The following is a 22,922-nucleotide window of genomic DNA, read 5'->3' on the forward strand; positions in this document are numbered from 1 at the left end:
CATTTAAGAACATTATTTGTTCTGGGATCATGCAGGCTCGAAATAATGCTTCTAGGCCTTGTACCTGCCAATCTTTCGTACCCCAGATTGTTTTTGTTTCAATGTTATTTTTCCAAAAATCAAAACCAAATGTCATCATTTTTTCATAAAATGCTTCTGAATATATCAATTTAGTATTTGTCAGCATAGTTTTCAATCCTGTTTGATCCAACAGTTTATAATAAAACATTTCTGCATCACTTGTATTAAACCCTGAGAAGTACTGGAATTTCTCATAGAATGTTTTCGAACTGCTTTTAGGTGGAGTAGCACAATGTTCCCATTGGTTATATTTAAAAACATTTCTAGGTTGTGCAGATTTATGTAAGTAATGGTCTCCGTAATGTGAGAAGCAGTACATCTGTTCATAATTAGACGAACCATGTAAATAATCATGTTCTGTAAATCTTGCTGACAACACTAAATCTGACATCATATCATTTATACTTTCAAAATCCCAATCATCAGAAAATGTACTCGGTTTTACAAAGTCACTCAATGAAACCTTGAACTGGTGAGGATATTTCAGGATTTCCACCGGGCCATATACTTCATAGTCAGTCTTGTCCCATACTACCCCGCCGGGTATTGGAATGGCTGTGACATTTACTGATGATAGTCCTCTTTTCTTCACGTGAGATGATTTGTGAGGTTTTAGAACTAAGTTGATGTTCTGACTTGCTGTGTCCATTGAATTGTACTTTCCCTCAATGAATTTTCCCAAACAAAGTACCATGATGAGCCAAAGCAGGAGGAAAAATACACCTAGCCCAAACCAAAACTCTAACCATGGAGAAATAAGGTAAGTTTCCTTGAATTGATGAAAGAGTTCTGTTGCTTTTTCTTTAAAAGTCTTTGTTTCTGGTCTCACTTTAGGGTCGTTTTGATCTTCAGAAAAGGTATCAAAGTTGATGAAGTAGCCAGAGGCAGTTCTGTCAATTGTTGGAATTGTTTTCTCAATTTGTCTTTCGGTAGCACATTCTGATGCCACATCATTGTAGACTGGTGTTTCATGACGAACTGTTTCAATCTGTGTTCCAAGAGGCATGAGTTCCATGGCATTATTGCATAGTCCTTCTCTGTGTACTGCAGGTTTATCAAATGTGATTAGAACAAATTTGGGTATTCTGTTATTTCTTGGGAGTCCACTTGGCCTACTGTTGATTATAAGCCACATGCTTGTGGTTTTACCAGGTCGATTGATACAACTCGGTTCTCCTTTTTACCAGCAAGAGGCGGTAGTACTACTGATCTTGTTCCGTTGATTGCCAAGACAGGTACAGCTTTTCTATAAGAATGCCCAAATTCCTTCTTTACCGCTATTTTCTCTCTACTAGATCCCCAATCTTTTGAATCCAGACAGGTCTTGCTGGGACAGGTGGTGTGTCTTCAGTGGTAGTTGGCTGTTGCTTTAACTTTATGTTGCTTAAGGATTTTCTTGTTTCATTCAAGTCCTGTAAAACAGCCAAACGATCTTTGATGTCAAAGTCTTTATTCTTATCTTTTACCACTGAAGCCTGACTATCGAGGTCCTGAACATGCATTCTAGTTCCGAACAATAGTTCGTACGGGCTGAAACCTTTTAGAGAATTTCTTGGCAAATTATTTAGACTAAGTTGGACACTTATTAAATGTTTGACCCACCCATCACCTGAACCTAATACCTTCGCTGTTATAGATTGCTTTAGGTCTTGGTTTTTTCTTTCCACTACACTGTTCCCCTCAGGGTGTGATGGACAAGAGTATTGCAACCCAACGCCCATACTGGCCATGGCCTCCTTATAAGCTCGAGAGCTGAAAGCAGGACCCTTGTCAGAATGGACCATGGCAATTGCGTATGTGCCGATAAAGACTCGCAGATCTTTTATAACAGTTTTGGCGTCAGCCGAGCGCTGGGGCCACATCCATATGAATCTCGTACAGGAATCCACTGCGACCATGATATATTTATAGTTGCCGTCCCTTTGTAGGGGACCACAGTGGTCAAGGTAAACACATGCTAATGGTTTATCTGAGATTAGAAGGTGTGTCTGCGCTGGGCGTTTTACTGTTGATACTTTTATTCTTTGGCATATTTCGCATTCTAATACATATTTCTTAGTTTGTATTCTCATGCGGGGCCACCAATATCTATGTTTTAATAATGATATGGTTGCGGAAACGCCAGCTTGTGCAGAAGCAAGCCCTTCATGTGCCGCTGTAATTAGTCCTAACCTCTGTTCCATGTTTGGAATTACTCTATCCCCCACTCCAGGGATTCGAGCAAAAGGAACATTATTCGTATCTGTTAAATATAAGTACTTTTCTGGAAAGCCTTTTGGGAGTGTTTTCCTATCATCTTTTACTGACACACTGACAGCTTGTAGAATGTCGCTGTCTATATTTCTTTGTGACCGAGTAATCGCAGCTACGGAAGCTGTTTGCACAGCTGCCTTCGCGGCTTCATCAGCCAATGAATTCCCTGCAACGTGAACGCCATCACGTTGATGACTCAGAGTGTGTATCACGTGAGTCTTTTGTAGTTCCTTCTGTAAGAGAACTACTTGTTCCCAAAGCATTTTATGCTTGATTGTGCCACCTTTTGCATCTTTGAACCCATTTTCCACCCCATTCTGCAAGTAATCATTATAAGATTGTACGCAATAATATGAATCGCACACTATAAGTGTGGGGAATTCACGATCGGTATTTTCTAGCGCCATCTTAAATGCTACCAGTTCAGCTCGCTGAGCTGAACAATCTATTAGAGATTGTGTTTTAGTGACCAGTGGTCTAAATTTTCCTTTGTGCCAACGACCTTTAACAATCGCGCACGCAGCACTGTAAGCTTGTTTACCCCCAACTGCGGGTTGTGCTGATCTGTCTGTATATATGATACTTCCGTATTCTTCTAGAGGCAGGATTTCAATTGGCAGAAGACATTCATATTCATATTGTAAAAATTCCTGTGTCTTTAGGTTAGGATCAAATTCATACACTACGTCTGTTGCAGCAAGAGAATTAACCCATTGGATCAATCTTGGATGCAGAGCTTTAGCATTTGGAATGCTCGCTTTAGTTACCGCTTCTAAAGCAGGTATAGGTGTAACGATTATTATTCGTTTACCTTGTGCTAGGGCCCTTTCTGAGCTGCAGTTAGAATTTTTTCCGTTGAACTGAATTTTATTTCAGCTTTTGTGTAGAAAATGTGATTTGTAAGCAATTGGTACCGTTTCTCCCTCATTAGAGGTCAGGTACGTGAATCCGCATCTTCCTGGGATGACTCGGATTACAAGGTTGCGTGTATTGTCACGTGTATCTAATTTTGTTTTTGCTGACATGTCTGTTTGCAATGATCTCAAAATTTCTGTGTGTTTTTGATTTAAAATCAGGTTTAAAATCAGGTTTAATTAGTTCGTAGAGAGGTTTAACCCTCTCCGCATAATTTAGAATGTAAGTTCTTCCAAAATTCAGGAAGCCTAGAATCGATTGTAAGTTCTTCAGCATTTTCGGTGCTTGGAGTACAGCGCACTTCTCTAAGAAGTTGTCCGCTAGGCTTTTTCCTTCACTTGATAATTCGTATCCTAAAAATAAGACTGTCAGATGGGCAATTCGAGACTTTTTAAAGTTGAATTTGTAACCCTCTGCGGCGAACCCAAGTATTATGGTGTTCACCCTTTTCAAGTGAGTCTCCAAGTCGTCATCTGTTAGATAGATGTCATCGACGTAAGATAATGCCTCATCATCATATATTTGTAGTAACTCTGTTACTCTGGCTGAAAATAATCCTGGGCTATTCTTGAACCCCTGTGGGAGCCTAAAGAAATTTTTCAGTGACCCCATTACTGAGAAAGCGGTCAAGTATCTGCTTTCTAGTGCAATATTTTGACAAAAGAAACCATTAGATATAACTAATGTTGTTTTATATTTTTTGCAAACTATGTTATTCATTAGTGCAGCACTATGCGAATTTTGTACTGCAAATGTTTTGCAACATGAGTTAAGGTGTCTGTAGTCCAAGACTAGACGATATGAGTCGACCGGTTTGGAAACAGGAAACAAAGGATTGTTCATTTGAGAGGTGCATGTTTCAATCACCCCCTGGTATTCAAGTTGATCTAAAATCTCCCTGACTTGTTTTTTAGCTTCTTGCTTAATTGGGTACTGCCTTTGTGCAGTCGGTTGACTTTTTAACTGGATTTTGTTAGGAGGAGAGTCCTCATCCCATCCTACATGATTTTTATATAATGCTGGTGCCTAGGCTACTGCCCATTTCCTCGCATATATATATTTAGTGTGAATCGGAATGTGATTCGAGAAGGCAGGCAAAATCATTTCTTTGCCACAAGGGCACTGCCTGACAAACTCCGGGGGCCAATCCTTTTCAGCTAACAGGATGTCATAGCCATTTGAGAGTTTATCCCAAAATAGACCCCTTATTTTCCTAGTCTTATCTCCCTCTATATGCAGTGTTATTTCGTATATCTTATGAGGTTCGCTAACTCTGGTGTCGGCAGTTTCTACTTGAATGTATTCATTCGTGTCCACTGTCTCCAGATGACTCATCAGGATCTTGCGAGCTATGGTGATTTCGGCTGCACTGTCTAGCATTGTCTGTGCCCACTCCCCGTTTTTCAGCTGTGTCCTCAGTATTCTCGGCATGTTCGATTACTCTAATACTGTCTACCTTCTTCCTTGGAAATTGTGATTTTTTACTTTGAGCAGGTTCCTTGTCTTTGGACTTGGTGTGCTCTCCTGGGTCTGGCTGTCCTCTTCTTTCAGATTTCTGCGAAAAAGATCGAGAGGGACGTGTATCAATACTTTGATATCTATCAGGTTCTTTCAAGTTATCCCTATTTCTAAGGTTATATCTTTTCTCAGAGGGCTCCCTCTGGGGGAGACTGGTGTTCTTGAGTCGTAGTTCTTTCCCTCCGTCGAGGAGACCTTCCTCTGGACTGGAAAACTGTTTCCTTGGGAGTGGATTGTTTATTTCCATCCCAGTTCTTTTTAGGAGTGTTTGAATTATTTTTAATAAATAATTTTTCAGGGTTTTCGAGTAGTTGGGGTTTTACTGGTTTCCTACCCAAGCTGTCTCTACCCAATTCTTCATAACATTTTTCTATAATTCTGGCAAGCTCAATTGGTTGATCTGTTATATCTGTTTCCTTCAATTTCAGATGCTGCTTCTCCTTTTATATTGGCTAGTAATATAGTCGAGACCTGCTTGAAGTCTTTCAGTAATTTCATACCAAGAGTTAAAGCATGTTCTGGACCGTATTCATTCTGAATCTGTTTTAGCACATCTGGTATTACCGCCATTGATGGAACACCATGTGTTTTTGTGTAAATGGAAGCAAAGACTGTACCCCAAGTGCCACAGTTCTCCACGTGCGGTGCGACCCCCATTGGAAGGCAGATGGTCAGAATTCTGCGTTTCTCAATAGGGGTAGTATGCGGAAATACTGCCTCTATTTGAGTAATTTTCTGTGCTAACCCGAAAGGAATTTGTTCCCGTTTTATGGGTGTTTTACCAAGACATGATTGTATGTTTTGTGGTGTAATTTTATTTGTGTTCCCCTGATGAGGGGTCAGCTGAGGTACATTAACAGCTGTTTGGACTGTTGGCGTCCGCATTACATATTGGACTAATTGTCTATGTATTTTAATTAATGTTTTTAGCTGTGCTAAAAGTTCTTCTTTAGACATTTTATCAATGTCCGGGTGTGGTGTGGAGCTGGCTAGAACCAGCCACGTTGCTCCTGGTCTACCTAGTGGACCGAGCCTGGTAATATGATCATTGTGTTTTAGGGCGCCTTTAAACCAGAGCAGATGCTCTTGGTATTTTAATGGGATTTCAATCTCCTCGAAAGGAGCGTACTCTTCCGGTGGATCCTCTATTTTGTAATAGTGGAACTCGTGTGTTGCAGCGTTTGCCGCTGGAAATTTTATCCAAGAATAGAATACCTCTGTTTGCCGATATTCGTGTGCCTCTATCACGAAGACGACTGTGCCACCTTGTGTGGTCAGTCCATTTTCTATAAGTTTTAACATTATAGTTTTTCTTATGTTGACCGGGATGATTATTGCACCCGGTTCATTATCACCGGTGTCCCGTTGATTCGCATCTACTGCGGCTTCAGCGGTCCCGTTGTCTAGTACTGACATTGTATAAATTAATGTTTTTCAGAGCAGGTCTCCAAGGAGACAAAGGTTAGGTGCACAATATTTTGGAACACTGTATCCTTCAACGTTGAATAAACCAGAGCTTTACATAGGAATCTCTTCCTACTAAGTTCGGGCGGATTTTAACCTTTCACCCACTCCAGACGTCTATTGGAGTATTTACGGTAGAAAGGGTCTGTGTGAAAAAGCACGACTGAGTTACTCTAACGTCTTGCGTTAGTTTTATCGCCTTACCAAACAATGGGCGCCATGTAGTGTAGTTCCTATTTTCCCTATAGGCCCTGTGCATTGGAATAACAATGAGTGTCCTCGAATAAATGATAAAGGCTACAGCAACGGGCCAGTGCTGCGGCCGCCGTTTGAAGTGCGTGTGCGCGGCTGCGTAGCAGCGCGTCACATGACTTCCTGTTGCCCGATTCCTAAAGCGAGTGCCAGGAGGAAGTTGTTGTGGGGAGGGAAACTCCAGGATAAAGAGGAGGGAAGCTCTTGGGCTCCAGCAGCTGCAGAGGGTCACAGAGCAGGACAGCAGCCGCAGGGCAGAGGGTGCACAGAGAGAGGACACAGGAGGCTATCCTTAGGTGGTAGAGAGGGTGCACTGAGGCAGGAGGCCAGCAACAGGTAAGGAACAGCATGGGTCTGCAGGGGGAGGGTCTCACACCCAGGGATCCGAGTGTGACCAAGGTCCTAACTTTTATATGTGTTGCCCTGTGACACCAGCAGCCTTCCTGCTTATTGCCTCCTCGATGCCAGCATTTTAGAACTTCCCTATTCTTAGTTTAATTTTTGCATAACGCCTTTTAGCTGTCTCCCACCTTCATTTGTCTCTGTTTCAAACTTAGTCAATAAGGAAATAAATGACATAGATTTTTTTTAGTACCTCTCTCTGTCCTCCTGGTTTGGAATTATGTCATCTATGGATGGCCTTTATCTATTGCTTCTCCCTATGTACCACTCCTGCTTAGTTTAACGTGTCTGCAAAAGCCAACGCAGTCTATAAATAATATATCCGGTATGCCTAGGGGACTTTCTGCTCGTGCACAACCTGTGATCATATTGTTTTGTATTGTAATTGCATTTATATAGCGCTTACTACCCCTAACGAGGCATCAAAGTGCTTTTTCGGCGAGTAGCACGCTACTCTGGGACCAATAAAGGATTTGTGTTGAATTAGTATAGTAAAATATGAAATTAATTTAAGTGGTGGATATCACCATCTTTTCACGAACACCATCCTCTGTAACCAGCATGGTCTTTAACATACCTGACCTACTGAGCCAAGATACTTTCTCCATGACACATACTTTGCTCAGAGCACAACATATTTTCGTGGCATCTCGTTTGTCCGCCATCCTTTTGGGTAACCAATGAGTTTTTTTGAAGGAAAGGATGGTGCTGAGTCAGCTTAAGACCCCCAGCTAGTCCAAAAAGTAGCAGGTGTATTACATTATTTGCCATAATGACCCGGGGCTCCTGGAAACCAACGTTGTGTGTTGCCAGGTTCATTTCGAACCGCAAAGCAATAAAGAAACAAGTATTCATTAAATATACAAGGATTATTTTATTCAATTCAAAAACAAATATAAAAAAATCTACAATTTAATAGGAAGGTTGAAGCTAGCTGCTTGGAGTGAGAAGGGTGTTCAGTCATTTCCCCTCTTGTGGAAAGGGAAGGTGTCTAGATACTGACCCTAGGTTTTGGGCAGGGACATTCACGTCTCATGTAAGCTTAGTAGGTGATTTTGTGGACTATGCCAAGCCCTTCGAAGAAAATCCTCTGAGAAACTGGGGGCCATTGGAGGTGTGACATACATTGTTACTAAGCTCTGTGGCTGTAGGATGTAGAAGAAGCCTTACTGCTGCCTTTTGTACACGCTGGGTTTTGCACTTGAGTAACAGAGCAAGGCCTACATACAGTCCACTGGATTCTTCTATTTCTGTCACTATGCTGGGTAATATGTGGAGATCTTAATCCTGGAAATTTATGTAAGGTTTGTATTCAGTAGGGTCTTGAGGAAGAAAAAGGATGCTTTCCATATTGTTTTAACGTGTTAACTTGTGAGATGAATAGCTGGATGGAGATAAGGATGGATGAAGAGAAGAGTGAGTGTGAGCATAGCTAGGTGGGGGCGGTCCGCCCCAGGCGGCACTATTTTGGGGACGGGGGCTGTCTAGACCTGTGTCATGTATGTGCATGTAACTTGCATGATCGAGGTAACTATTAGCGGTGATACTTAGTGTCTCTCGGACCTCTTTCAGGTGCTCGCCGTCCTTTTTCCCGAGCACCCTCCCAGGGGGCGGCAATCTGAAGGATAGCCCCGGGCTCCACAAACTCTACCTACGCCCCTGATGACAAATGTGATTCGAACACTGCTTTTGCTTAATTAAGTGATCACAAATAAACTGCATTTCCAAGAAAGGTTAGGGGGTTAAGACACCTGCTGCAGACATCTGTGTGTATACAACACATTTGAGGGTATAGTCTTTTGTTATTTTTTATTTACTGAGCTGATCTACAATATTATAATGAGGAATCAGAGTTCATATGTATATGCAATGAAAAAGAAAAAAAATGTACATATTTAGAGGCGCTAGCCCAAGGGCTAGGGCGGTCGACCTCGAATCTGCCGAACTTGGTTCGAATCTCGGCAAGGATGCTGAACATCCTGTGAATCTGGGCAAATCACTTCATCTACACGTGCCTGTCAAAAATGAATGTGTCCTCATGTAACACATCAGGTGCTATTTAAAGCGCTCTGATACCCGATACCTGCAGGTCAAGTTTGCGCAGTATAATATTCCGTAAAAATAAACAACAAATATATAGGATTTCCCAAAAAGATATTTATTTCATTTATAATACATACTAAAGGAAAATGCAATAGATAGTAGAGCATAACATTATGATAGTACCCTGGCCAGCATCCTTATAAAATGCTAAAGATTTTAATAAAGTACCTTCCTAAAATTCCTTGTAATCCAAAAACGAATAATATAGAGAATATAGAGTGGTGTTGTTGCGCAAATCAAGCATTATTCTCAAAGCTACAAATTAGATACGGCGCATTACAGTTATCAAAATGCTTCAGTAGTTCCAGTTAATAAACAATAGTGCTGTCTCTAATAATCTTGTTTTTTTTTGCTAATTTATATAAACAGCATAGTGGGCCAGAATGGAAACTCATGATTATGCCCTAGAGATTCCTAAAGAAAGAATACCATCTTGGTGGAATGACCAGGGCCGGACTGGCTACCAGTCGTTTTGGCATGCTGCCGAGCTGGGGGCTGACTTCGTTGATGGGGACCTGTGTGTGCTAAATTAAATTATTTTTGCTTTGTTTATTTCGAAGCACACGCAGTTCTTCATCAACAAATTAGCCCCCAACGCAGTGACATCACCCCAAGCTCGGCAGCATGTCAAAACGCCCAGTAGCCAGTCCGGCCCTGGGAATGACTCTATAGCTTGTTGAGTTCTAAAAGGTTACTAACCCATGCTTGACCTCTCTGACCTAAATGATAATTGAATCCAAGTATTGCCAAGAGGCATTAAATCGCTTCAGACCCCTACCCTTTTGGCACACGTGTCCTCGAATTTCTTCATTCTAGTCATTTTACTAAGCCATTCTTGATGCTCCCGAACCCTGGAGGATTGCCACCTTTGCAAAATCAGAGAGCGAGCCACTGCAAAAGCAATTGTAAAAAACCTCTGGCCCAATTTACATACATTACGGGGTTGCCTATTGTGTAACAAAATGGAGAATACCAAATGCGGATCTAGTTCAATAGATTCGCCCACAGCCAAATTGAGGACTGTCACTAACCTGAACCAGAAGGTGTTTCATTTAGGACAGGAATTATAAATATGAAGCCAGCCTCCCTTGCCCTGATGCTCCCTGACGCTTACAATTAAAAGAGCAGTTATCGAGAACCGGGAACATTTTATTTGATACCTCGGTTTGTAGTAGGCCAACCAACACGAGAAAAAATACATCCTTCTAAAATTTGCCACTCTCAGGGACTCACAATACCTTGTTTGCCAAATTTTGTCTAACATGTTCTTTATGCCATTTTGATTTATCTCTAAGTCGTGTATTAGTCGGTACCAGTTCCCTATACCCGCCATCCTTGATCTAAATAGGGCTTGGAATAGAGTATGGCCATCATGGCCAAGATCAAAATGATATGCTTTAAAGAATGATAAAATCTGATGATAGGAAAGAAAAAGTAGTGAGCCCAGGACAGGACACCGAGCCATAATTTCGGGCCAAGACATGCGCCTTCCCTGGAGAAAGAAGTGGCCGACCTCTCTAAACCCAGCTTGCTCCCAGAGAGTAATAGTGGCTGATTAAATTGCCAAGCTGAGATACCCTATCTTGCGAAGCGTGAGGAACACCCAGCCTGAATTAATTCAATCGAAACTGTAGAAACTCAAAAACCTGGCACTTAAGTCTGCTAAAACCTTGTACCTAGTTGTATCTGGAAATTTAGGGACCTTAGTAAAAACTGGTAAATAGATGCCAGCATACTGCATCATTCTAACTGAAAAAAGGAGTCCATTACCCCACTCCTGTCCAGAAATCTAGCACAGAGATCCAAGAGTGCTCTTTGAAAATATTCTTGAAAATGGGGAGAAGTGAGCCTGGCATGCAGGGTGGCAAGCTGGAGGGCAGAAAATTTTTCCCTAAGTGTTTTATTATTCTATATAAAATGCCTAAGAAGCACATCTAGATCTGTAAAAAAAGAATTCTTAACTTTAATGGGGATGTTTGCAAATAGAAACAATAAAAGCGGAAGGAGAGATATCTTAATAAGGGTCACTCTGTCTACTAGAGTCAAGGAAAGCAGAGTCCATTTTTCAAATAGCCCCTTTACCTTAAAAAACATTAGGAGATAATGTAGCCAAAAGAGCTACAAGTAATCGTGAGTAACATCAACCCACAAATATTGAATTGGTGCCTGGCACCCTGCCTTAGAGGGCAGATGTCCCGGAAGGCCTCAAGGGGAGAATTATAAAGCAGAACTTCTGTCTTTGATGGTTTGATCTTGTACCCTCAGATATCCTTAAACTGATCGAATTCATCTAGTGCCTGCTGAACATTTCCCCTATTTGGTTTCAAGAACAAAATTATATCATCTGCAAACAATTTTCATTTAGTCATACCAAAAAGAGGTGCCTCTATGGCCTGAAAAGCCCTAATTCTAATCATTGAAGGGTCTATAAAAAGTGAATAATATAGGCGAAAGGAGACAACCCTGATGGGTCCCCCTCTTTATTGCGACCACGCTGGCTAGGCGTCAGTCAACAAACATGTGAGCGTGAGCTCTATGATAGATTTTAGATAGCATTGTGACAAGCCCTGAGGGAAACCCAAACCTTTGCAGCCAAAAAACTGTGCCTCCCAGTTAACTAGATCGAAGATTTTCGCCTCATCGACCATTATAATCACAGCCTTTGCCTGGTTGATTGTGAAATAATCAATAGCCTGCAAAAAGAAACTCATATTGGCAGCCAACAGCCACCCAGTGACAAAGCAAGTTTGGTCCCTATGGGTCATGACCTCGGCCAACAGGCTGATCCGACTGGCCCACAGTTTCATCAACAACTTATAATCAGCATTACGGAGAGTTATGGGCCTATCTGAGTTCATATCCTCAGGGTTTTTAATTTTTTTAAAGAAGGTTACAGTAGTAGACTCCCTAAAGTAAGAAGATAATTTACTCCCATCCTTAATGTTATTAAATACATTGGTCAAAAAAAAGGAGTCGTTCGCTGGCAAAGGTTTTATAAAATGTGTCTGGAAAGCCATCAGTGCCTGCAGCCTTACCGCAAGGTATGGTAGCTAAAACATATTTTAATTCACTGGCTGTGATAGGTTCTATAAATTTCTCAGACTGGGTGACCTCTAGAGACAGAATATTAATAGCCTGGAAGTATTGCGCTATGGTTATCGGAGAAGTTTGAAAGCAAGTTTTGTATACCGACTTATAATGCTCAAGGAAAACCTTAGATATTTGGTCCACATCTGTAGCCAAATCACCTGAAACAGAGTTCTTCAATGTCCTCACATACGCAGACTCTTGTTTTTGCCAGGCAGAACAAGATGGCTACCTCCTGATCTGTTGTATCTCGTCATATAATTTCTGTTGATAAGCCTTAGATCTAGTGATTTCTTGTAGTATAAAAAAATTCCTCACATCCTTTTTGGCTTTTTTAAAGGTAGAGGAGAATCTACTTACACAAGATATCTGATCTACAGCAGCTTGCAGCTTAATGATTTTTGGGCGATGCTCTCTGTGTTGAAATGAATTGTATGAAATAATACTTCCCCTGGCAGTAACTTTACACGGCTCCCATATAGAAAAAAATTGAACCTGGGAGCTAATTTAATTGAAAAAAATTCCTTGAAGAATTCCCTCATTTTGATAGCCCGCTGTACATCTGCTAGTAATGAGTGATCAAGCTGCCACTTGGGCCTGTCGTTGCGATTGACCTCTACCTCAATAGTAACAGAAAGGAGGGCATGATCAGAAAAAGAATTGGCCCCTACATCCGAGCCTGCCCTTATTATTGAATGGGAAAGTAGAAAATAAATAAATGCGGGAAGCATTACGGTACCGACTTGAAAAACAGGTGAATTGTTTAGTAGTGCGGTGGTCAGCCCTCCACAGGTCAATCAGATGGAAAGGTATCAATAACCTTGTTGGTTTGACATTTTAATTGCTGTTTTGATTTATTAGAAGTATTGTTCCTAAGCTCTTGAGTAAAATAAAATCTCTCCCCATAATTATAGGCCTGACTGCTACCAATGCAATTTTATAGATCTGCTGCAGAGGTTCAGGTACATCGGTCATGAGGGAGTAGTAGATTACTAGGTTGATTGGGAACCCATTAACCATGGCCTTGACCCACAGCCAGCATCCCTGTGGTTCTCTTATCATATCAAAACTACTCATTTTAGAATAAACAAAGATACTGACCCCCTTTTCTCTACCCAAAGAAAATGTACAAAAGATGATTTCCTCATTTTCTGATGAGTGCAGCTAACCCTATCCCCAAAACCTTACCTGTGAGACCCCAATGACCCCAGAAGTAGCAAAGCGACCATGATCTTGATGATGCAACTGAGGTAGCTAATGCACTTGCTTGAGAGATATATAGCGAATACTTGGACAGAGATTTGAGTCATTATACAATTGTTCAGAGAGTCAATGTACCTGCTACAAAGAAAAATGTGCAATGAATATGTAACATGTGTTAATGTGAAGGCTTTCCTTGTGTTTCTTTTAGACCACAACTTACAGAAAACAAGATACAGTACAATCCCCGCTCAATTAAATGAACCTTGATTACTTCAAACACCAACTTTAACCAAATGCCAGGTGACTTGGATTCCCACTGGACACCAACCTCACCCTCAAGGAACACATCGCTAAAAAACAAAAAGAAAGACAACCTGGTAGCTAAAAAAAAGTCAAACCATTTCTTCCAGAAAGCGATTTCGGAACCTCTGTTCAAAATCTCGTACTGTTTCATCTGGATGGTGGCAATGCCCTACTCCATGGCCTCCCAGAGTTTACAAAGGCACCCTTTAGAGTCATTCAAGACTAAATCAAAATGCATTAATCGTCACCAACCAAGCTTCCTCAATTATTTTTTGTTGAATTTATGCTTGTCTTTGACCATATACACCATTCCTCTGCCTTTTGGCTAGCTTCTCACTATAGAAATACCTTGTCCATGCATACATTTACATGCCGTCCTGCAACATAGCACAGTTAGTTTTACACTCTCATCAAATAGCTGCATGTAACCCGTAAAGTACAAGTTGTAACCTTGCAGGTTTTACCTCCATCTTTCATTATTCTGAGGTTAATAGAACATGTTACTTTGGGTAGCACAAGGATGCCTGCATCGTCGGGAGATTGTTTTTGTGCAGGAAGGGGCAACTTCCTGCACAAAAAGAATTAATTTAGGTCATTTCCTCTTCCAATGCGTGCTTTAGAATGCAGTCAAAAAACAGTGTCCTGCACGAGTCCTTAGATCTTCGTGCCGTGACTGGAATCAATCCTTAGGTCTGGTGAACTCCTTTTTCCTTGCTAGCAATGCGATGTGCATGCATATTTAATTGACTGTTCATTATTACCTATTGGGACACTGTTTTTTGACTGCATCTTCATTACCCAGTCCTAATTAGGTATATGGGTCACACTCCTGTATCGTGTACTTGCTTTAGAATGCAGCACACATTGAAAAAGTAAAAAAACAGGGAGAAATGAAAACATTTCTCCTTATTGCACCTAGCTACGCCACCCTTAGGGTGGCATACTATTTTGACGTATTTCTAGATTTGCGATTGCTCGTAAATCTGGAAATGGATAAGTGGACATCTGTGTTGCTTGGGACCACCCATGTCACACTCCTAACACGCAAAGTGTTGCATGAAAAGGGGCGATATTTACAAGCACAGATAAAGCTACACAGGGTGGCTCTACGTGTGCTTGTAAATGTCAAGCAGCCGGTTGCGCTGCCGGTGCGTCACGCAACGTGACGCACAGGTGACGCAAGGGTCTTGAAAATCTGCCCCTTAGTTTCTATCATAGCAAATTGCAAACTAACAGCTGTGTCTCTTTGTTGTCATCAATCAGTAGTTTTTGGCAAGAAGGCGTTAGCTTCCATCCTCCAACTGCTCAGTTTAAATAAGATGTGGAAACAAGGAGCTACTGGTTCTCCTTTAATGTCCTCGTAATAAGTTGCATTTTATCTCTGTGCAGGGCTACGGAAGATAGAATTAAGGTTACTTGACAGTATGACCCCATGAGATAAATGGTATTACAAGTTATTTCTCCTGGAATGAGGAATAACGTGGAATCTTGGATCTGATTCTGCATATTTTGCCTTCTTCCAGGGGAAATAATGGACACAAATCTGCAAACATTTTCCACCTGCTTGAATTAGATGGTAAATTGTTTCGGAGTGGTTGTTTTTCCTGTGGCCATGGTTAAAAGGTGTGGGGGGGTCGCAGGAGGGTAAGTTCCTTTTTACTTCAGCTCTGGGAAGCTTCTTCTCCTCCACCCATCTGGATGATGCGGGCAGATGTGGCCTGGGCGCAGCAGCTGACAGTCCCTGCAGCTCTGCAAGGAAGACCTGGCCCGATTATTCGGGTCCCAGACAGACTGAAAAAGGCTAAGCTGCCCCAGAGTGACATTCCCCAGGGACACTACTCTGGAAACTTGTAATAGGGCAAGTAGGGGATATGTGCTGACCCTTAAAAATGCGTGGGGTGTGACCTGATGCTGATGAGCTGAGAAGCAGATTGCAAAGCACCCGGTGGGGCTCTCTCATCTGACCCCATTCTGACTATATCCGGTGCCCCTGTCACTAGGAAGGGTAAGGGTGACATCTGGTGCTCCTGCTCACACATGAGAGCAAGAGAAGGCGCCGGCTCGAGTGTCCTGGCGCGCACTCCTGTCCAGGCAGGATATGCATTCCAAGCCATATGCAAGATCGAGACTCCCAGACTCGATGGGCACTGGGGTACAGCCTGAAAAACCTAGAGTGGCCACAAAGGGCCTGCTTATGATGCATTGGCAGTGGGGAGGAGAATGGCCTCTGACCCTCGTTCTACAGGGGCGCCCTGTGGGATGACCGCCGGGGCCAGTGGCAGCAATTCTGAGGTGGTACCAGGTGGGCCAATCAGGGGCACTCATGAGCATTGGTGAACCCCTGGTGTGTTGGACAGGAATCGTGCATACTGCTGGTCAACTGGCCCTGACTGATGCTTTCCTTGGACCTCTGGACATAGCGGTGAGGCTTGAAGGGAGCTGCAGAAGGTGCAAGCCTGTGTTCCCTGGCTTTTGCTTCTAAACAGATTCCTGGCTGCCTACAAATGGCGGCGCCCGGACAAAGGGTTCCTTGGGGTGAGGCCTGAAGAACGTTGTATGACTACGAGGGGCCCCACAGAGGTGCATTGGAGATGAGGAGGTGAATGCCCCTTACCCTTGCCCAACATGAAGCGTCTTGTGGCGTAATCAGGAGGACCAACAGCAGTCACTCGAAGGGGGAGCCATGTGGGCTAAACTGGGGGCACTCATGAACTGTGGCTACCTCATTATTGGGCTTGACGGGGGTTGCTTCGTCTGCTGGACAACTGGCACTAACTACTACATCCCTCTGACCCCTGGCTGTGGTGGTGAGAATTGTGGAGCACCTTGCGAGAGCAGTGGAGTGCGGATATGAGTCCTGCTTATGCTGAAATTGCCTACTGTCTATAAGCTAATTAACACAGAGAGGTCTTTCCGATATGGGGGCCCTTGCTGCCTTAATAGTGGCCTGCGGAGTGCCTTTGAGGCTGATTAGTGTGAAATGCCTCTGGCCCTGGAGAAGCGGCAGAACAAATTTACTTGTGCAGCGGGTGAGGATGCAGCACTGCCTGCATAGTGGCAGGGACTGAGGCTTGGGGTTTATTGTCACAGTTTATTGTCACAGTTATTCTTACATACCTCAGATTTTCCTAAGGACCACTGGGCCATTGTTCCACATTAAGAGAAGGGTTCCCGCCTGCTAAATGTTGGGTTGCGAGGGGGATCATGTACCGGAACCTTGTTCACTTACCTTCTATCAGTGCCTGCTGCTGTTCTGTTCTTGGGCCCATTCGCCCCGCCTTTGTGGTATTGGTGGAGAGTTCTGAGACCTCCTCTCAAGCAGGGGCAGTGACCGGACTGGGGAGACATCCCCTGTAGGACTTGCTTTCCTGTGTTTGTTCTCCTGCTCCTGAGGTCAGAGATTCAGTGTGCGCACTCTGCGCCATCCCACTATGACCAGGCAGCGTTAGAGAAGTGCCCATTGGGCTGGCAGCAGCAACGACCCCAGTCGGTGACAGGGATGTGGGCCCCTCTCGGGACATGCTACCAGTCCCACAAAATAAACTACACACTATGCTCCTTGCCATCAGGGATATGAAGGATACACTTGAGCGTAAAATTGATATTGTAGTGGCAGATTTGAGCCTTTACCCTGAAGACAAATGCAAACTAGGTGAGTTGCCTTGGCTAAACCGCAGTGTGCATCTGTGGGTGGGGAGATGGATGCACCTGACTTCGAATCCTATTGCCTGTAGTGGCCGGGCAAGCCTGACAGGGCCCTACTCTGGACTCTGTTGCTTGACCCAAAAGGAACACCTACTGCCGGACAGCAGGACCTAACAGTATTGCAGCACTGTTGGCTGCAGGCACTCCACCAGATGCAGACACCTGCTCCTAATGTACAGCAGCTTTTAATTCAGCCACTGCTTATGCAAGTCAGTGGGATTGACTGTTGTCTCCTGCAGGACTGGGTGGCACTTGGCATAGATAGGGGAGGTGAGCTTTATGCTGATGTGGTTTTGCACTCCTATGAGGAGCTCAGGAAGACAGTTTTAACTGCATGGGTCTCTGAGTGCAGCAGTACGACGACTCTGGGAACTGCGTGATTCTGATCCCCCAACACATAGTAGCTGTAATTTTCTTTGGAATGCTACCGTCACTCAGTGGCTGGTGACAGGGCTTTATGGGGTGCTGCGAGCAGACATAATTTTACCTCTTGCTCACCTGCAAGAGAGATGGGAAACTGATCTGGGGTCTCCTTGACTGCCTCAAAATGCGTGAAGCTGCTCTTCGGGTGACCTGCAGTGCTCGTTTTAAGCTCATTCACTATTACTCTCTCCATCGGGCATATTCCCCACCTAAAAAAAGTAACACCTACTTCTCAGTTACAATGAATGAATGTCCTCAGTGCCATGCAGGAGATGGCAGTCTTCTCCACATGCTATGGAGCTGTGTCCACCTAACCTCTTATTGGTCCGAGGTGCTGCACTTACTCACTGTGATCATGGAGTGCTCATTGGACTCTTCTCTTTATTTACTGGGTATCTTTCCCCTACGGGATACATTTAGGGTAAAGTCAAGGTTCATTGATCTGGCTTTGGTAGTGGCCAAGCAATGTATTACGATGCAGTGGAAGGAAACTGCTGGCCCCAGAGTGGAGCAGTGGAGGACTGACCTATTTTGAGGGGCGAGTTAGGTGGCGGGTGCATTGCTAAGGAATGCACACCAGGGTAGGAGACTTGATTGATTATTTGAAAGCAGTAGAGGACGGGGAAGGAGATGGTGAATCAGATTAGTTGCCTGTGCTCTGGCCTGAGTCAATCTTTAGCTGCAGGAGGCCACCGGGTGAAGGCAATTGGTAATTGGAGACCCAGCTAACCCCTTTAATGCATGGTGAGGTTGTGAGTGCTGCCAACTCAATCGGATGGTTGGTCTCCTCAGTCCACATAGCCCTGCACAGTGCATGGAATGGAGTGATAGGGGGTGGGTACTGCATGGATCAGGAAAGAGAGGAATGTGTTTAGTGTACTACATGGATACGGGCCTTCTATCAATTTCAAAGATCTGCCTAGTACTAAGTATGCAACTCAGGTGGAGTGATGTTGGTCTTGATAGAGCATGTGAAAACAATAAGGAGGACCCCACTCTACATAGTAGAGGACGGTGGGGAAAATGTCATCAAAGAAAGAACAAACGTCCGGGTTCGTGGGACAATATGTTGTCTCTTGGTATGGAACCAATGGGTATCACTTTTTATGAACGAGGGTATTTTTTACCCTGGGGAAGGCAAATTGAGTACACACTTATTTCGACATTTTCAATCAGTATTGAGAAAAATTCTGCTGTATAAAACTATTTATGTTTAAAATAATTTTAGGAAAATTGCACATGCGTGGGTTTCGAAAGACAGGTCTAGGACATTGACAATGTTATGGGCTATTAGTTCAAATATATCTAATCAAACTAGTACATTCACTTATTAAGTGCACACATATATGGGAAATTCTTAGATTAAAAGCATATCAACACAAACGTTTGGTCACAGTATTAAATTTTATTACACATTGCACAATGTAAAAAACACATTAAAAACATTTATCCATAAATATGATCATCACAATGTTAAAAAATTCAAAGAATCAAAGGGTCGACGCGGCGTTTCGGCTTTTTTTCTAGTATGCCTTCATCAGGACTGATTCTAAACAATTAAAATCATAAAACACAAAGTTACCAAACGAGTAAAATACGTACAATACATTTTTTCAGTGAGCACTCTTACATCCTAAGTCCCTTGATTTAGAATAATCAGTTTTTCTTATTTTACATACATATTATCAGTGCAATCCATTAAGCATTTTTTCTCTTTCTGTTTTTCAAACAGTGCAATTAACAGATTTTTCATATATCTCCTACTATCTCTTTTTGCCTTCCCCTTGGACCTATGTACCCCACTGTAGGGGACCCCCAGTGATTCCATTTACCAAAAAAGAAGTACCTCCCATAAATAAATAAAGAGGGTTCTCATTATAAATAAATAATTAAGTTTGTGGTATAAAATGATTTAACATAATATTTATTAAGCTTATGTGTGTTTACTTATAAAACAGTGCAACTTTGCGAATAATAGTGAAGCAAAGCACCGAGGTCCATATCACCAAAAAGGACTCCGGGTAGAACCATACAGTTCAAACCACATGGATAATCATATCCATTTGGATAAACAAGGTACGCACCTGATTTATGGGAGGTACTTCTTTTTTGGTAAATGGAATCACTGGGGGTCCCCTACAGTGGGGTACATAGGTCCAAGGGGAAGGCAAAAAGAGATAGTAGGAGATATATGAAAAATCTGTTAATTGCACTGTTTGAAAAACAGAAAGAGAAAAAATGCTTAATGGATTGCACTGATAATATGTATGTAAAATAAGAAAAACTGATTATTCTAAATCAAGGGACTTAGGATGTAAGAGTGCTCACTGAAAAAATGTATTGTACGTATTTTACTCGTTTGGTAACTTTGTGTTTTATGATTTTAATTGTTTAGAATCAGTCCTGATGAAGGCATACTAGAAAAAAAGCCGAAACGCCGCGTCGACCCTTTGATTCTTTGAATTTTTTAACATTGTGATGATCATATTTATGGATAAATGTTTTTAATGTGTTTTTTACATTGTGCAATGTGTAATAAAATTTAATACTGTGACCAAACGTTTGTGTTGATATGCTTTTAATCTAAGAATTTCCCATATATGTGTGCACTTAATAAGTGAATGTACTAGTTTGATTAGATATATTTGAACTAATAGCCCATAACATTGTCAATGTCCTAGACCTGTCTTTCGAAACCCACGCACGTGCAATTTTCCTAAAATTATTTTAAACATAAATAGTTTTATACAGCAGAATTTTTCTCAATACTGATTGAAAATGTCGAAATAAGTGTGTACTCAATTTGCCTTCCCCAGGGTAAAAAATACCCTCGTTCATAAAAAGTGATACCCATTGGTTCCATACCAAGAGACAACATATTGTCCCACGAACCCGGACGTTTGTTCTTTCTTTGATGGTCTTGATAGAGCGCCATGTTTTTCAGAAATCTGTAGCGGTGCATCATACTCAAGAGTAGTCAGCACCCGCATATTTAGAGGACTGTATTAATGTGCGAATATTAGAAATGTAGTACTAGGCCGAGAATGTTGCAATATGTAGATGTGTGCTCATATCATTTGAAGACTAATGCAGTGCTTTAACCAAGAACATGCCTTAAGTAATGCAGAGATTATAGCTTCATGTGTAAACCATTGCATTAGGATTAATGTGCAATATAAGAAGTTGCATGTGTAGAGTTGCTTATTAATGAATAAGAGTGTTGCTCTAACATGAGAAAGAGTAATGCTTTAGAAAAGTTATGACTCGTCATGCTTTAGGGTGCCTTTGAATGTTATGCTTATGTTGACATATTAGGAATGCATTTAAAGGGGGCGTGGCTTAGCGCCCGACGCAGACGGCAGCTCTGATGTGAGCGCTCCGAGTCAGCTGAGGGATTCACCCTCTTTCACCTATGCCGGCCACTGCTACGGAGAAGATTTCCCAGTCGGAGCATGGAGGGAACGTCTTGACTCCAGCGGCGGCATATTTTGGCCTTTCGTCAGCTTTATTTCAGGCAATTACGAGCGGCCGGCTGTCAGCCGCGACCGCCATTTTGTTTTTCCTTCGCGCGTCTGACGCGCTAATTACCTCGGACAATGCTGCCTTCATTTGCCGCTCCAGACCCCTATAAATACGCATGGTGAGCCTATTTCCTCATCTTTCAGCGTGCTACTGCTTTTACTCTGCCTGCATTATCCTGCATGAGCAATATTCGTAAATATTGCGATCTCTGCGGCCATTTTGTCTTTCCTGGGTGTCTCCAATACAATGCTCATCTTTCTTCTTGCTGCCAGCGCCTCTTTCTGATTGCGCACATTTTCCAGGCTGCCCTCATCTACCATGAAACTGGAATTTTCCTGCTGGATGCCTTCTTTTTTTCTTTGAATACATGCTAGCAATCTGCTTCTCCTGTTATGGACATTTCGCGCTCCACTTTCTAGCATTAAGGCTTCCTGACCTACGTAAGTGGATACTGCTATATGTCTTCATGTGTACTTTTACAGCTCCTAAGTGGTTATGAAAAAGTTTCCTTCGGACTTCTTTGTTCTTACATGCTTTTGTTGATTAGCCCTCCTCCATTCTCCTATTGACTGCCGCAGACATGGAACATTTCAGGGTCTAGTCTCCTTATTGCTTTCTTTTTGCTGGCGGCTTTCATCATATGGATAGAGGTGCAATTGGTCGTGTTTCCAAAACTCCACGACGTGTTTTTATGAAAAATTCCATAGTCTTTTCTGCACTGGCACATCTGGAAGCATCTCAAGCACTTGCCGTCCAAATGTCGCAGTCCAACACAGAACGTACTGTTCAGGCCCCAGGGAAAGCTACGTCGAAGCGCCTCAAAAAAGACCCTCCATCACCATCAGGCTCTACTTCAGCTGTATCTATGGAGCTATTGTTGGAGGAGATACGTGCTCTTTGGCCTTTCATGGAGGAAACAAACTCTAAGTTGCAGGTCTTAACCGACAATTGGTCACAGATGGATGCGAGAGTGACGACTGTGGAACATTCCATATCTTCTCTTCAGGAACCATCCTCCAAGGTGACGCACATGCAGTCGCAGATTTCCTCTCTCCAGAAGCAGGTCGAGGAGCTTGAGAATCGCAATTGACGCAACAACCTCCGTATTTACGGCCTGGCGGAGAATTGTGAGGGGAATGACCCCGTTGCCTTTTTCAAATCTTTCATGCCTAAGCTCCTCCATTTACCTGAAGGAACCACGCTTAACATCCAACGAGCACATAGGCTCGGCCGCATCTCTTTATCTTCCTCTGCCACTTCCAGACCACGAGGTGTCATCATGTACTTTCTGGAATATACCGATCTTCTCAAAGTTTTATCAGTGGCCCGCGCTTCTCCTTGCCTCACATGGTCAGGATCCACCCTCTTCTTTGCACAGGATTACGCTAGAGCCCCAGCCATCCACCGTAAAGCTTTCCTGGATATGCGACCGGAGCTCCGATCCATTGGCGCCAGATATGGCCTTCTCCACCCTTGCCTTTTTAGAGTCACTCATAACAACAAAACGACGACCTACAAGGATCCTGTTCGCCTTCGGAGTTTCCTTAATTCCTGCCAAACATCTGAAATGGACCTCTCCAGCTCCTCGTCAGCTTTCCCTCCATGACTTTCATAACCTACTAATGTGGTTCATTCACTAGTTCGCATAGTTTGTGCTGATTTTACATGTTTGTTCTTATCATGTTGTCTCT

The sequence above is a fragment of the Lissotriton vulgaris genome, chromosome 8 (assembly GCF_964263255.1).
Source record: "Lissotriton vulgaris chromosome 8, aLisVul1.2, whole genome shotgun sequence".
Taxonomy (NCBI): domain Eukaryota; kingdom Metazoa; phylum Chordata; class Amphibia; order Caudata; family Salamandridae; genus Lissotriton; species Lissotriton vulgaris.